The following is a 16,422-nucleotide window of genomic DNA, read 5'->3' as shown; positions in this document are numbered from 1 at the left end:
ATAAAATTGAATTTTTTTTCAAGAGAGACTGAACAATCTGCCAGAGTTGTTGCTGGGAGCCAAGATTCTCTCCAGGTGCGCTGATGAGTGATGGGAAAGCAGGTGTACCAATCAGCCACGTGCAGAGGGCGGGGCCTGCAAGACCACCCACCTGCTCACCTGCCCTGCGAGGGGTTGGGATGGGCGGGCACACACTCACATAGACATATGAGACGACACAAAGGGAAAGGAATGAAGTCAAAGGGAGAGAAAACAGTTGAGCTGCAAACAAAAAGAGAAAACCCAGGAAGGAGCACTGAGGGGAGGTTGGGCTGTAAAACACTTTAAATAGAACCAAACTGTGATTTAACCAGTAAAACTAAATACGACAAAACCAGGATCTCAGATTTTCCTCGCTTGTGTTTATTAACGTCTATTTTTACTCCCGAAACAGAGTCGACCTGGATGCCAGTCTGGTGCCGTCTAATAGATTTAAAACACTGTTTCCAACATAAAGTTCCAACCTGTGCCCAAAGATTTTAGTCTAAATTGCTTTCCCAGACCATCAAGTGGGAGGAGAGCATTTGAGCTAGTGGTGGGTTTAATTATCAACTTACCAGTGAGTCACACTGACGCAGAGTCCACACACAAATGTTTTCTCTGCCTCTCTCTCTCTCTCTCATGAACTCATGAAAACATTTGACAAAAATAAACACAACTACCAAAAAACACTCAAACGTGATGCTGGGCAACACTGGAAGAACACGAGCGTGCGTGTTTTGTTTTGTTTGTTTTCCTCTCGGAAGTGTAAACAGTTAGTTGGAACTAGCGGAAAAAGTCAGGAAACAAGCTATGGCAAGACGATAAATAAAAAATAAAAAATAGCAGTTCCAGTTCATGGACGGCCGTTGAGTTGGATTTGCCAAACAAACAGAGTTGAGCTGTGACGTCAGTGCACTTTGCAAAAATCTGTTTTACTTTGTTCACAGAGATTCTCATTTTGGAAGATAACTGTTTAAAGATTTTAATCTGCTCATCCTTTAACATATTTAAGCAACCTAAAATATGGATTGAAAGTGAAAAAAGGACTTTTCAGAGGATTTCTATATAGTGCCGAATTCACTTTTCCAGCGTTCTCCAGCAATGCCTGAACCCCAAGTGAACCCCCAGAAAGAGAAGAGTTAGCCAAACAGACAGTGAGGGGATTCTGCCCTTTGTGACGTCACAAAAGGAAGTGCCGCCTTGCCCCGAGCTGATGACACAATACGTTTGTCATTTTTTTTCACATGTGGACGCAGACTCAGACACGCAGATACTGACTGCTATCAGCTGCCTCCATCTGTCTGTCTGTCTGTCTGTCTGTCTGGATAACACTTAAACACCCACAGAGCCACTGGTGCTATTTACAACCACCAAAAAAAAATACAGCGTTGCCTCCCACCAAATATGGTCCTTGGCTGCGAAGCTGCTCAGACATTCTGCAATCAGTTACCAAAAAGTCTGGTAGGACATTTCCCCCGAACACAATCACCATTTCCTGCAAACCGGCAACTCATCTGGATTTGATTTGTGCCGTTAGAATGTGATAAATGTCTGAGCCTCCAGTCATATTCATCGGCATTCACTCGGGCGGCTGAAGAAAAGAAAAAAGAAATAGCAGATGCTGCATAAAAAGAAAGGCAGTCAGTCAGCTGGAGGAATAAATGGGCCTTTTGATTCCAACTTTCCATGTGAGGATCAAAACGAGAGGCAGCATCGGCCAAGCGAAAACCGAACGGGTCAAAAGTCGGAGCTTCAGAGGTCGCTGGTGTGCGAGAGGCTTCGTGTCCCAGCCAGTCCAGGTTATCACCAGCGCAGGATGTTGCTCCAGCCGGTGGAATTCTGTGCAACACTTTTACTGCTTAATCCAGCTATTAACAATGCCGAGAGTTCAAGAATCACAGGAAGTGGGTGGGAACATTGGTGGGACACTAACAAACACACACACGCACTCAGAACCACTCACAGACACATTCTGTTCCCTCGCCGCTGCCAACTTTATCACCTCTGCGCTACTTCACGCAGTCGGGTCAGAGAACGCAAGGAGATGGTAAAACTGCATTTTCGAAATAGGGGAATATACACATAGATTAGGGCTGTCATCGCTAACGCATTAATCGCGATTAGTTAATTACAATCCATAATGCGTGAATTTCTTTTAATTGCATTTCAAACGTAAGGCTGGAAGCAGAAGCGCCACGAAACTGCCTTGAAATGCAAAATAACATCATTTTTCACATGCAATTCAAATCGCGATTAACTCTGAAGATTCTGCGATTAATCGCGATTTGAAAAATGTATCATTTTTACACATTACAGGCTATTGTGCAGCAAACTAGTTTGCACAAGCCTGCAGGTCTGCCCATCTGACTCCCTCGTCCTGACTGTGCTTGGTTCAACCCAGTGCCAACGAGATGCCTCACCCGCAGATGTTGTAAGAACAAGGCAGGAATTATTCTCCCGATGACAAGAGACTCGCTCTTTGTTTGGATCAACGCTTGGCACAATGCAATCAAAATTTAGAGGTGGGGCGGGAGAGAGGGAGGGAGGGGTGTGTCGGGAGGGGGTGAAAACCCTGATCCGGTTCACTGAGGCAAGAGTTAAGGATTTAATTTGTGACCTGACACAAATATTTATTCCACTTACCCCCTGCAAAGGCAGTTAGCGTGTGAGCCCCGAGTATCTGAAGGAGTCTGTGCTTGTGCTTCGTGTGCTGAGTGACCAACGCTGAGAGGAAGAAATACGCCGTTGCAGTTTCCTGCATGGAAATGAAGGCAAATCTGTTCAGATTTGGTTTTGTATTACAAGCTAGTTTTGCCATTATAATAGATGTGTGTGCATGTCTATAGCTGCGTTTCCACTACCCCTAGAATTGTGCAAAACCCTAAATATCGCAATAAAAATCTGGTAAGGGAAACACCTGAACTTCGAAAAATGAAATATCGCCTCCAGGCTTTAACGCTCTCATGAGGTGGATTTTCTGATGTATCGATAGAGAGGTATCTCGCAAAAGTGTCATGGAATCACTTTTTTCGCATTAAGGTTGGAGGTGTTTTGGGTTCCAAGTTGCTCTCTCGCAAACCTTGGCTGCAACCAGTGTTTATTTCACTCACTGTTGCCTTTCTATGGTCTCCAATCAGTCTGACCTCTGACCCCTGACATTAACAAGGCATTTTCCTCTCACACAATTGCAGATCCCCGGATGTTTTCTCCCTTTTCCATTCTTTGTCAACCCGAGAAGTGGTTGTGATGTGAAAATTCTAGCAGATCAGCAGTTTGTGAAGCTCTCAGACCTGCAGCCCGTCTGCCACCCACCAACACGTTCTACACCTTCAAAGTCACTTCAGTTCCCCTTTCGTCCTCAGTCTGGCGCTCACGTTGAATTTCAGCAAGTCGCTTTCGCCACATCTACATCCCTAAATGCACAGAGTCGCTGCCATGTGACTGGCTGATGAGCCACTTGTGTTAACAAGCAATTCCACATCATAATTAACTAAACTTATTCATTATTATTCATTATAAAGCAAGTTATGTATTTTCCAATCAGGCACGTTGAATTATGAACTTCTCAGTTCTTTTGCCACTAAAAGCTTTGTTCGCACTCCCTCCTCATACACTATTCATGATGTCTCCCAGTTTCATGCTGCAGCGGAGCCAAGCAACAATTAGTTCAACTTTTCCTCCGCCGTCGCCGACTGAGCTGATTCTGAAAACACCTCTGCGGAGAATAAGGAATCCCTGTAAAGTGAAATTCCACCAGCAGTGTTTGGAATAATTTTCATCCCCATTAGAAAGCTCTCAGGGTGTATTTGTATAGCTCCGGTGTCCCATACACCCCCCAGCCTCCACCAACCCCGCCGCCTTTCGCTCACACCACCTCTGAGAGCAATTTAATTGAAACCTCGCTCCCTATTACATTTTTTTTTTTACCTTCTAAATTTAAAGACAAGGCTGAATCTTTTTTTCCATTCTGTGGACTCGTATTCACAAGACACTGGGGGCTTTGTACGCCCAGTTTGTGTGTGTTTTTTTCACCTACCGCTTCACTTCTCGACAAAAAAACAAGCCACTGGAGAGACTCCATCAGCCACCTGGGAACAAGTTACTGTAACAAGATTTGCCGAGTTCCTGTTCGAATGACGCAGCTGTGAAAACAGTCAGGCTAAATGATGTTGTCCTACGTTTTTTTTTTTTTTTTGTGTGCACGGAAGGATTTTGAATGCCTGCATTCAGGATGGGGTAGAAATGGGGCGTTTTCAAGGAGGGATGTGTGGACACGTGTGGACGTGATTGTAAAAAAAAAAAAAAAATTTAAATAAAAAGATTTGCCAAACCGGTGAGTCAAGTCGCTTGCAGTGTTCACGCTCTTCAGTCTGCTCTCCTCATTACTGCCTCTGTAGTGGGCTTGATGCTCGTTCATTGGCCTCCTGTGGATCCCAGCGCTCTGAAACCACTACCTGACTTTTCCATCGAGGACAACACACTCAAAAAAAAGTCAACCAAGTTCCAAAGACGGGTTGAGGACGGTGATGCGACGCTGCAACTCTCGCTCGCTCGCTCACTCAAAGTCGGAGAGGCCAGTTATTCATCCCTCTTGGCCCGAGCGGCGGAGACAAAATAAGACATTCGGTTTCTTTAACGAGCGACTCCAGCCGACCACATTCCCGATGGAACCTACAGATTTTTGCCCTTCATTGTCGGACAGAAAAATTAAAAATGAGATCCAGCAGCAGCCAGCGGCAGGATCTCCACTCGCAGCCTTTCACCTCCTTTGTGAAGAGTGACGAATGTAAAAAAAAAAAAAAAAAAAGACCGAAACTGTTTGACAGAGAAGGTGCGAGCCACGACACGAGGAGCCGATGACACTCTTGTGCATTAATCCCTTTTAATGACACTTTACCGGGAGCTGCGCGTTTGCAGGAAGAGCCGTATGGAACTCAGCCACGAGCGGTAGGAGGGCGGTAATTGGTCTGCCTCACCGCATCCACTCCTTCAAAAGCGGTTTGGTGCCCCGTAAAAACAAAAAAAAAGAGAGCGAGAGAAAGACATTCAAAAATCCCCACAGTCAGTTTTAGGGAAAGAATTTCCTGTGTAAAACCTATAGAGGCAACTTGATCACAGCTGTATCCCACGCAAGGGGAAATTCTGACACGTCGGGCGACGGGTGTTCGGGGACCAAAGGGAGTCTGCGTGTAAAAAAAGAGAGAGAGTGTGAGAGAGTGAGTTGTTGCTGTGATTCATGGGATTTCAGCAAAATAAACAATAGTGCAGCTGGTTTGTTCAAGTGGTGGAAAACCGCACTGTCAGTTCGGAGTGTGCGTCAAGGTGAGTGTGTATGGACGCACTCCAGACTTATTACCACACAGGGACTAATTGGATCTGAAAGGGATTAGGAGGTAAGTAATACAGTGAATACAGAATACAGTGGTGATATTAGTACCGACCACACAATCTACAATTAAACAGATGGCAAAGAAGATTTCATTCATTCATTCATTTTCCATACCCGCTTAGTCCCGAGGTCAGGGTCACAGGGGTCTGCTGGAGCCTATCCCAGCTGTCTTGGAACTGACTGTGGGAGGAAGCCGGAGAACCCGGAGAGAACCCACGCAGACACAGGGAGAACATGCAAACTCCACACAGAAAGGTCCCAGGTCCGGGCCCCGGAATCGAACCCACGACCTTCTTGCTGTGAGGCAGCATCGCTAACCACTGCGCCACCGTGTCACCCGCAAAGAAGATTTATTGTTGCATTTTTCTTATGTCACTTTTTAAAAAGGAGAATGGTATAATGAAGAAACCAAGTAAAATGAGAAGATACAGCTTAAGGGTATGAATTTAAAAATCAAATAAGTTGTATTAAAGTAAAATATTGCAATCTTTAAGGTCCCATTTAATACATAAATTGACTTCATCAATTCAAAGGCGGCCTAAATGAGAAAAGACGATTTTATAGCCTGCTGTACTGTTTCAGAAAGTGGAAATCAGCCCCTAGTGATGACCTTCCAAGAATCTTTAAAGCTAAAACCAAATTTTTTTAACAGGAGGCTCTAAACAGAGGTCTAAATATGCTGCTTTCAAGACGTCTGTGAAGGGTTCTCTGCCTGTTTGTTCATCATTAATCACGTGACTCGTCTCCTAGGGAGTCTGAGATGAGAAATTGAGATCTGAAAGTGGGTGTAATGAGGGATTTGGAATCATACGACGCCTTCGAGAGAACGTCATGCATATTTAGAAGGCAGGGCTCTGCAAAAGCACTCAACATTATTAAAAGATCTTTAGCTTTTACAGATTTTCCAGATGTGCCGTGCACAGGATCTTAGTTTTAGCTCCATGGAATCCAAGTATATAGCAGGCCATAGTGGAGTTGTATTATCTCTCAAAATAACATTTCAAAACTTTTTTTTTATTTTTTTTGCTGTAATGTATTTTGCATTTGATCTTTGTTCTTTTTGTTTTGGCAAAATATATATTCTGTTGAAAAGAAAAGACTCGCAAATCCAATGAAGCTCTGCATCAGGAAATCCTATCCAGTCTTCCATCCTGACCAGGAATATGTTGCGGTCCACCATGTGAAATACAAGCCTGAGATCTCATTTGAAAAAAGAAAAAGAAGAAGTGGAACTTTTCCACTGTCTGTTCATTTGTGAGATTCATGAGAGCGGCGGTCTGAGCGTTGTGATGTCAACTTCCTGAGACTGGAAATCATCACGCTAATTGTTTCGGGCCAAGTGGGTGTTTGGCTCGACAAAGAAAAGTATTTTCCGTGATTGTGCTTTAAAAAAATGCAATGTTGCATAAGGGTCCAAAGCCAAAGATTTTCATAATTACTGGCGGCTGCTGCTGCTGCTGCAAATGGCTGGAAGGAAGAAGCAAACCAAATATATCTGAAAAATGACATTGGAGAAATTCACTGGATTGGACTCTTGCGTGTACAAAATAATGAGTGGGAGTCTAATTCACTTTTTATCCGTCGCTCTTTTTTGATGGATTTATACTCAGACTGGTGAGTTTTTGTGGGTTGGCGATGGCAAAGCAGAAAACAGCGTCTCAGAAGACAAAGAGGCCATTATTCATGCCCTTCAAAAGGCATTCTGTGTGTCTTTTTATGCATGTCTTGTTCATCTGTGGCACTGATTATTACTTTTTTAAAAAATCACCAGCCACTGCGTTCCAACAGATTGTGCCCAGTCGGAGGCGAGTGGATGAATCGAGTACCTGGAGTGTGAGTGGAGGCGTGGTGGGGGGGGGGGGGGGGGGGGGGGGGGGGGTTGGGTGTGGCGGCGTGACTCATGAGTTGTCACAGAGCAACTGCAATGTTTTGTCTCAGCGCTGCGGACTCACGTGCGCGTCAGAGTTCATCGCCGCCTGCCGAGGCTGACGGCTGTCAGCGGCGCCGAGGGCCGACACAAATTTTGGCGTTGAAATCCGAGGGTTGGCTCGAGGTCCGCGGATCCCCGCCGAGCCGCCTGTCCATCGTCGGCTGTGGCTCATAGTTAAGGAAACTGGGCTCTCAGTTTGACCAGAGCCGCTGGGCGGAGGCTCGCCAACGGTTCATGAAACTGCTTGTGACTGAGATCCAAGCCAGTCTGCCTGTCGTGTTTCTGGAGTCTTTCAGGCTTTTAGCTAATGCGGCGTTTCTCAACTGGTGGGTCGCGACCCAAAAGTGGGAAACACAATTCAATTCGGTTGTTGATGATTATGACTGAATGGACGCTATCTGTATTTTGCACTACTTTCATTCAAGTCTAAGTGCTGTGGGATAAATTTGGCTTGCGACTTCATAATAATAAAACAGAAGAAAAGTGGGTTCTGAGACTCCACCAGTTGAGAACCGCTGATCTAAGCGAGCTAGTTCGGCTCTTAATGTGTCTACAGACACTGTAGCTGAAGAGCAAAATGTTGAGCAAAAGTTGACTTTTCATCAGCTAGTCAGCATTGGTTTGTCACAATGTCACTTACGCAATCATTTTCAAACTCATTACTGAGCCGGTTTTTAATGGCCACAGGGTCAAATTCAACGGTTTTATGGCCATTCGTGTCTACGACTCTACGCTCCACTGCCTCCCCTTTAAAATGCAGCCGGGCTGCTGGCCCCGACCCCAGTCGCTGTTGTGTAACAGTCAACAGCCGTCCGTGCACTTCATCAGTTCCGACGAGCAGCCGGGTTTGTGTTTGCAGTCGAGCCGTTAATTTAACGTTTGGGCTCCACTTGCGGCGTCGGGAGCAGAAGGCACTTTAAATTGAATAATCCCGCCTCATAAATTCTTCTCCAAGGACGTGAGTTGTAAGAGCAAACGCTTCCGTGGGTAATAGATTAAGACGGCCATAAAAAGAAGGAAATGGTTATTTTAAAAAAAAAAATCATTCCAAAAGGAATAAAATAAGAAGAAAAGCAAACATCCAGGATGAGTTGTATACCTTTAATAGATTCTATTTTCTTTTCATTTTAACATTGGGGAACACTTGGGATGTTATGTGTGCCTTTATAACTTTATAATTCTAATTTAATGTGTGTTTTAAGAGAGGCGGCTGTCTCCACTGGGCTTGTTAGTCTTGGCTGTTTTTTTGAAGAAATATTCAGAGATGGGGCGCGTTGGAGAGATAGTAATTATCCATCTTAGTATGCGCTGGCTTGTGGTCTGTTTATCATCCCAAATTCTCTCAAATCTGATTTATTAGTGGGCTCATCAGCTTGATGTTGCCTTTGTTGGATTCTTTGGGAGGCAATGTCAGACAGGGCTCGACGTCTGCGGTGCCGCACGTCCCCACTGAACGCCCGTCAAAGCCGCAGCCCAGCGGTCATGTGAGCCCTGCAAGATGGACGCGTGTTTCTTGAGGAGAGGGGTAGCAGTGTTATCAGTTCAACTTAAAAAAAAAAATTGTCCAAAGTAAATTGTCATTCTGTGCAGCATAATATTCCTGCGGTTGCTGTTGTTGCGCCATGACTGTGCATTCTCAACTTTATTTAATGTAGTCGGATGTCGCGTAGTTGGATCTTTTTCATTTTTATGACCTGAGAAGCTACTTTGGTCTGCATTATTATTCTCACAATAAGATACCGCAGAGATGGTGCACTAACAATCTTGCATTTAGAAGAACCGAAAAGAAAAACTTTAGTTAGGAAGAAGGGAATAAATCAGACGCAGGGTAAATTCAGATTCAGGCAGATTTACACTCAGCAAATGAAACAATTTAATTTAAAGAAAAACCCTCTAAATTCAAGTCTGACAGTCTTTCCTTTATGTTTGTTTTTGTTGGTTTTGTTTTTGAGTTGCCACTCTGTAAGAAAGGTTCACACTCACGCTTTAACCCAGTTACACAGAAAAAAATACATAACATTTTTAGCCTCTTGAGCAAGAGACACATTTTTGTCATCATTCTCTGAGTTTAGTCCAAACTCATAACGTGTGAGCCAACTGTTTACAACTGAAAGACAAAGCTCATAATTAATGTGCATAGAGTCATCACACTGTATATGTGAAAAGAAAACCTGCTGGCTCCAGCTCTCTGGCTTGGCTAGTGGCAGTTATCAATAAAGATTCATTTGAATTCTATGCGGCCGTTTTGTTTGCCAGCAACAATGCTAATGAGACAGAGTGTTTATGACCTGTTCTGTTTGCCAAAGAAAGAGCACGGCTAGGTCACTTTTAGCACACTAGCTAGTTTCCCTGTGATTAATTTGATGGCCAACATTAGCGACCCTACAGTTCTGTGTTGTGCAGCTGACAGTCCAACAACCTGTGGGAAGCAGATAAAATGGAAATTTAGCCTGACTCTGAACAGAGATATGTGGCCATATCAGGCCAAATACTCACTCAAGAAACCTACAATGTACATCCAACTACTATTACCGTGCAAATTAGCTGTTACCACCAAACTATTAGGTCGACATCGCCACAGTCGGCCAATAAAAGTTCCTTTTTGTTGTGTAAAACCTGATGCCTCTGTCTTGATGGCAAACCTGTAGCTGTTGTTTACTTTCCAAAAATGGAAAAAAAACTCACCGAGTCGCAGCCAGCCTGCCGCGAAACATATCTAAGAGCTTCAGTATGCGCGGCACCGTGAGCAGAACCACATGGCAGACGAGTTAATGAGGCACAGGTGCAGCTAATCAGGGGGAGGCGGTCCGTCGCTCGCGAGAACAAAGGCAGGAAGTGCAGAAACATGACGTGAAACACAAAGCTTCAAAATAAAACAAAACGGGTTCTGTTTTACCCACAGCTCGACCGAGTTACACGTGGCAGGAGGGACAAAAGAGTAAAGTTTGCCTTTACTTTCATCTGAGAAAGTCTCTTGATTATCGTCTCGACACCCTGGAAAACTTTATTTACTTCCCGGTTCTCGCGGGAAAAGGAGTTTTTCTGCAATCCTCCATTTGAACTCTAGTGTTATCCGGTGCGATAACGACATCAGTTGGGTCCCGCGGGTTTCCCTTCACACGATGGCAAATCTCGATTCCCGTTATCCCCACCCATCACCCCACCAAAAAAAAAAAAAAGAAGAAAAAAGTATCAGTGTATCAAAAGCTCCTCCCGGCTTCCTCCTCTGTGACTGTTAATGACACATAACTCCCGAAATTACTCACTGGGGAGGTAAAAAAAAAAAAAAAAAATACCAGACAGCAATGAAAACATTCTTCCGTACCACAGGTGGGTGGCTGAGTCTATAAAGAAGGAACATTAACTCTTTGAACTGCCGTGCGGCACCTTCCGTGAGGCCCCAGCGTAGAGCCAGGTGCCTCAGATGACTGCAGCTTCACTCCACACTCGGGTACGTGTGTGGGCGAACACATGTGTTCTCATGTGTCTCTCACACACACACACACAGACAAAGAGAGAGAGAGAGTGAAAGACACGCACACACCTTTACAAGAAAGCAGTAAATGGGCCTCAGGTGAATTCATTCCTGCTGCACCTACTGACAACTCGGAACCGGACGCCTGCAAAAGACATCAACCATCTCCCGGCATCAAGCAGTGGCAGCCCCACTGTCGTGTCTAAGGACCCCCCCGGCGCAGTTCCAGGCTGTGCACTCGCCCAGTTTTGCCCTCCAATTAAGGAAGCTGCTCACGTGTTTGGGCAGAAGATTGAGCCGTTTACGACGCTCCCGGAATACCTGTTTAGGCTGCAGCCCATCTGTGCAGCACATGGACTTCGCAAACGATTTGGAGGGTGGGGAAGGAAAAAACAACAACACGTCTTTAACAATTGCCAATTAGGAACGTGTGCTCTTTCCTACCTGATGCGATTTGTAATGGAAAAACTTGGCCCTTGGAGATGTCAACCCCCCTTAACCCTCCAGTGTCGACTCCCAGCCACCCAGATTGATGATAGCGCTGCGCCGCGGCCGGCGTGCTCAGTGATGCAGGTGCTATATAAAAACAGAGCTCCCACATAAAGCTGATATAAATGTTTTATCAATGTTGCACAACTAATGCGGGGAGGGGGGGGGGAACTGCTGAGTACCCAGAAAGCTGCCCTTCCTGCCTCCTCTGGTCGGACGCAGGAACTCCCGGCGGCGCCGTAAACACACTGACGTGGACGCTCTGACTTCTCAGACTCACCACAGCAGCATTCTGACCAACCCTTTTCCAGCTCCACCCGTTTTTATTAGCAAAAGACGATGTGCATTCTTAGCAAACCAGGCCGCCTTTTTTTTTTTTTTTTGCACCGCATCAATTTCCTGACGCAGCTGTCCTTGGGCAACCGCGCCAAACAAAACCTGAGCGGTCTGAGGGCGCCGAGAGCCGAGCCCTGATTTCTTTCCAACGAGCTGCTTTGGCTTGACCTCGGGGTTGTTTTATGCGAGTTAGAGACGGAGCCTTTAGCCGCGCTGCGGTTCGCTTGTCTGCAGGAGTCAGATAAATGCAAACAAGAGCTTCGGAAAGCAGCAAACATCTTCGGGGGGGCAGACGGAGACCCCACAGACAGACGGACAGACAGACAGATAAATGACAAACTGCAGCACCCTGCCGAGTTCTGGTCCGTTTCTTCGTGTTGATTGTACATCCTGTATTTTTCTTTCTTTTTTTCCGTGTGTGTGTGTGTGTTCACAATGCCAGTGTGGTTTCGTCACATAACAAGGCCTCAGGAAACAATGTCCGCCAACGTGTTTGTTCGATGGGTAAATAATGGTCCCGCAGAGACAAACTGTTGAGCTTTGCCGCATAAAGCAGGACGTGACATTACGGCTTTTACTTTTAAACCGTTTGTCCATTCTGATGCCAGCATCTCGACCTGACATCCTACTCAGATATGTCAACTGTTAGTGAGACATCAGTGCAAAAACAAAAACGATGGATTTATTTCACACCATGATTTATTTCGCACTCCATCTGGGAGCCATTAAAAATGTCTGGAGGTGAGAGGCACATTGAAAAAAAGAATTTGAAGGATGATCAGATGAACCTTTCTTTTCTTTCGCTGCAGACCAATCACATTTTTTGACAGCCAGTTAGCAACAGCTGGAGGCCTCCTATTAGTCGACACAAGATTCATGGCTCCACTGTTCATCTGAACTCCTGCCAGTGTCTGCAGGGACTTAAAGGCAGAACATCTTTTTTTTTTTTTTTTACACCAACAGCCTTCGGTGCTGATCTTTGATCTTCTGTCAATAGGAAAGTGCAGCGTCCACTCGAATCTCTTTAGCTGCCGCTACGTAGCATCTGCTCATGTTCCTCCACTTCGTCTCTGTCTCCTTTGATTTTTTAAGCAAAGCGTGCGGTTCTTGCTTTGATCAGAGCTTTAACAGACGACGGCTGGTTACGTAACACTGAGTTCGACTGAGGACATGTTAAAAGGGGGTGACAACTTCTGAGACGTGACGTTTCAGTCATTCAGCTGCATTGCAGCATTGCATTCGGATCATATCCTTGTGTAGAAAATGGTTTTTGGAAGAGAAAAGAAAATTCAAGATGCCAATATCCTTCTTCTCCTCCTTTGGGCTGTTCCTTCAGGGGTTACCACAGCCAATCATCTGCCTGCCTCCATCTCCTCAACATCATCTTCTCAGTTCAGCCTCATGGGCTTCACCTCCAAAACATTGAACGTCTGTTATCACATTTCATAAAAGAAACAACAAAAAAAACTCCAGAACTGAAGTACTACTACGTCTCTCAGTCCTTTGAAGAGTCACATTTATTCCCCAGCTAGTCAATGAGAGAAGTGGAAGTACCAGCAACAGGTGTGATGTAGCAGACCACAACAAATCGATAGGCAGACAAATTAAACATTCTGTGGTATTCACTTTTATTCTCTGCAATTTGTCGATTTTTTTCAGACTTTTTTGGCTTCATTTCTATTGAACGTTAACTGAGCACCCTTTAAATTTGAGGTTAAATCAGCACACATTGCTAATTTGCGAGCGCTCATATTTGGTTTGCTAATGGAAACCTCCTGCCTGACCCTGTTTTACAAGCTGTTTTGTCTTTACTCCTATAATGTACAGCACCTCATAAATAGTGTTTAACACCGTCGTGTGCACGCAACAAAAAAACACAAAAAAAGGAAAGGGAGAGAGAGAGAACCCCAGGGCGAGTTTGTTCGTTAGCCGTGAAGTCAAGAGGTGCAATTTGTCACTGCCCGGCCGTCTTATCACAGTTCCTGCAGTCGCCGTTCCTCCCTCGCCTGCACAGGATCGCTCACATTTCCAGCCTCGCTGCTGTGATTGGGAGAACATCTGACTCCCATTAAAACTTCCACATGCAAAATCCAAAGAGCTGCAATGGAGCTGGACGGAAAAGTTTTTCCCTCCGCCCTCTCCCCTCCTCATTCTTTCCTTTTTTCTCGTCCAAGCAGGAGCAAACGGAGCCCTTCAGAAAAGACTCTGCGAAATCTGCCTCGCACACAGTGAGCCTGTTGGATTAGAGGGGTGGGGGGGGTGGAGTGGGGGGTGGATTGAGTGTCAAAGCAACTGTTTTTGTGATTTACAGCCTCTCGCACATTCTCAATAAGCACAGCATGTCACGGAGCGGCAAACACGAGGATTTGGTTTTCAAGAAAGACGGTTGTGTTATCTGCTTTTGGCCACATTATAACGTCATTCGCCATAAATAAGCCATTGGCTCCTCTCTGGGAGTTACGCTGAAACAGAGATTTCTCCTCTGGCGAAGAAAATGGCTATTGTGTTTTCAACACTTGCCGGCATGTGCTGACTGTGGCACAACCAGAGGCATGAAAAATCAGGCCGGGGGCGTGGGGAGGGTGGCGGTGGAGGGTGCTGTGGGGGGTGGGGGGGGTGCAAAGGCACGTTGCGGGCCAAGTTGGGCCTCGGCCTGGCGAGCGTGATAGGAAGTGATATGAATAATCCACGGATGCCAGGGAGGAAATGACACCATGCGAAAAAAAGCCTCGGAGGCCTTGAGTGCCACTGAGTGACGGCCAACGTGACGTTCGCAATCAAGGAGAAACTTTTTTCCTTTTTCTTTTTTTTTTAAGAGACGACTGGGAGCGTGATTGTTTTTGCTGAATAAAAGCTGACATATCATGACCTCACTGACAGCCAATGCATGTCACATGTGCACAGTGGCATTGGCATGACAGGATTGGGTTACACATGATCACCAGCCGTGTTTTTTCTTCCATCTTCTGATATTTGTCACATGGCATCGTGCTGACATGGTCCTGCGGGGGGGGGGGGATTGATGCTTTGAGAAACAATCTGTGTTTTCAACACAGTTTAGCTGATTCTAATACATCTTTTTAAAATAAACTCTTCAAGTACAGTTTCACATTATGCTGCACAGCAGCTGCAGGAAATTTCATTTTTAAAATTTCACACATCCATTTTGCCAAGTTCCAATTTTCTTACCAACGGCCACTGTTACATCATTTTCCCATTACGAATGAGTTTCCCCGTAGTTATGACTGCTGCAATATGCCATTAAAATCCTTAGAAGAAGAAGAAGAAGAAGAAGAAGAAGAAGAAGAAGAAGAAGAAGAAGAAGAAGAAGTTGGAAAAGCAACAGCTTTCTCTATTCTCGGCATTGCAATAGCCTGACCACTGCTGAGGAGATTTGTGTGGTAGCAGCAGTTTTATCAGGGCCGGATGGTATTTTCACATTATGAAAAGGAACAACGAACGGCCCCGGAAGGCTTTTCCTCTGTGGAAAAGATGTTTTGCTTTCCTCTTCACTGGCTTTGCCGAGAGTTTTTGTAAACACAGCAGCGCATCGCAGCACAGCAGGAGGAGGAAGTGGCACGCAGTTCGCGTCTCCTCTCCAACCAATAGGAAGCCTCCAGCTGTTGCTAACTAGTTTAACAGGCAGGCAGAGATCTGATTGGATCTCTAAAGCGTTGCGATTGTAGCTGCATTTTAAGTTGTTGTTCTGTGGCCTCTCCACTAAGGGGGTACAAAAGATAAATCTGAGGTATTTTGGAAACTGCCTTTCTGCTGTGCCAGGTTACATTTTTCTCGAAGTTTTATAAAACAAAAGAATTTTAAGCAGATTTTTCCGGCACCTTACAAGTCAACTTAGCTTCCGTCAGTGTCTCTGCAGATCCTCCACCGGCCTCAGCAGGCCCACTCAGTGACTCAAAGCCAAAGGTAAAACACAGCCAAGACTAAAACCCATTTACAACAGGGGAGGAAATAAACAAAGCGACAGTTCAGGCAGCGATAGCTGCACAAAATCACTCATGTCAAACCTCACACACACATGTTGCCAACGCCAAGCTGCCTTCAGCCGAGTGAAAGAAATTATTTACGCGTCTCCGATAGGTACGCCTGACGCAAACGGCGGGAAACAGGGAGAACATTTATAAATTCTCCTTTTTCAGTTCATATTTTATTGACGGCCTTTACCCTCCAGTGTTCTCCAAGTCATAATAAGACGTCCGATGAAATCTGGACACATTGATAGTGACACGCTTCGAATGAACGAATTTGACAGAATAATCGCGCGGCGTCGGCTGTTTGTTTGAATAAGTCTGGCTTTCCTGCACGTCTGGCTCTTTTTCTTTTTTTTTCTACCATCGGCGGAGCGTTCCTCGACGTCCAACTAAAACAAATGATGACGCTGGGCAGCTCCACTTCTGCCATGAAACCGCCGGGCCCCGCCTATCTGCTAATCTGGGCCCAGATCCTGTCCAGACAATAACCCCACTTCCCCGCGCTGCACCAATCAAAACACGCACCATTACAGGGCAGCGGTGGGAGAAGAACGGGGGAACGAAAAACACACAGAGAGGAGGGTAGCACAAAGAGGTGGAAGAGGAGGAGGATGAATGAGAGGAGAAGAAGGAGGTGAAGAAGGAAGTGGAGGAGGAGCAGGAGGAGGAAGAGGTGGAGGAGGAGAGGGAAGAGGAGGAGGAAGAATGAGAGGAGGAGGAGGAGGTGGAGAAGGAAGTAGAGGAGGAGCAGGAGGAGGAAGAGGTGGAGGAGGAGAGGGAAGAGGAGGAGGAA

This window comes from Nelusetta ayraudi, unplaced genomic scaffold (assembly GCF_046127955.1).
Source record: "Nelusetta ayraudi isolate G7.1 ecotype Tasmania unplaced genomic scaffold, CSIRO-AGI_Nayr_v1 ptg000068l, whole genome shotgun sequence".
NCBI lineage: Eukaryota > Metazoa > Chordata > Actinopteri > Tetraodontiformes > Monacanthidae > Nelusetta > Nelusetta ayraudi.
This window is presented reverse-complemented; position numbering follows the sequence as displayed.